The sequence below is a fragment of the Myotis davidii genome, unplaced genomic scaffold, assembly GCF_000327345.1.
Source record: "Myotis davidii unplaced genomic scaffold, ASM32734v1 scaffold802, whole genome shotgun sequence".
NCBI classification, from domain to species: domain Eukaryota; kingdom Metazoa; phylum Chordata; class Mammalia; order Chiroptera; family Vespertilionidae; genus Myotis; species Myotis davidii.
The window spans coordinates 1,762,276-1,762,922 of NW_006295887.1; positions in this window are offsets into that span (position 1 = coordinate 1,762,276).

Genomic DNA, 647 nt, shown 5'->3' on the forward strand with positions numbered 1-647 from the left:
CTTCCCGGGGCCTCTGCCGCTGGCCTCAGGCTGCCTCCTCCTCTTCGTCTCGCTCCCCGGAGGCTGGAACTGCCCAGACCCCCAGACACGAACTCCACTTCGGTCTCAAGCTAGCTCTCCAGGATGTGACCGCCGCACAGCGGAGGCAGCACCAGCTCTGAGCCAGGAGGTGCTGAGAACTCCTCAAAGCCCACGGCTGCAATGGTCCACTCTCTCTGCTCCAGAACCATTTCTCCCCCGCTCCCGGTGCAGAACTTCCAACCTTACAAACCTCTAGGTTAAAGTGGCTCGCAAAACCACAGGCCCCATCCGATTCCACAGTCAGGCACCTGGGCCCCAGCCGCTAAGCCTCCAGGGAGTTGTAGTTCTCTATTTCTGGCTCGCCTCCCTCCTCCCACCCCCACCCTGAGTCCCGGCTGAAAGGCCCTGCTCGCTGGTCTAACGCTGCTGACAGGCATCTGAGTCGCCTCGGTCTTTATTCTGGTCCTGACACTGCCCCCTCTGACCATGGAGGCTCTCCACTTGGGAGGCCCAGTCCTCTCCCGGGGCGTGGCGGAGGCCGGCAAGCGGTGAGCAGCGAGGAGCTAAGCCCCTCGCTGCTTGCTGTGCGTGGGCCCCGGGAGTGTGGCGAAGGCCCGCTCTGCGGG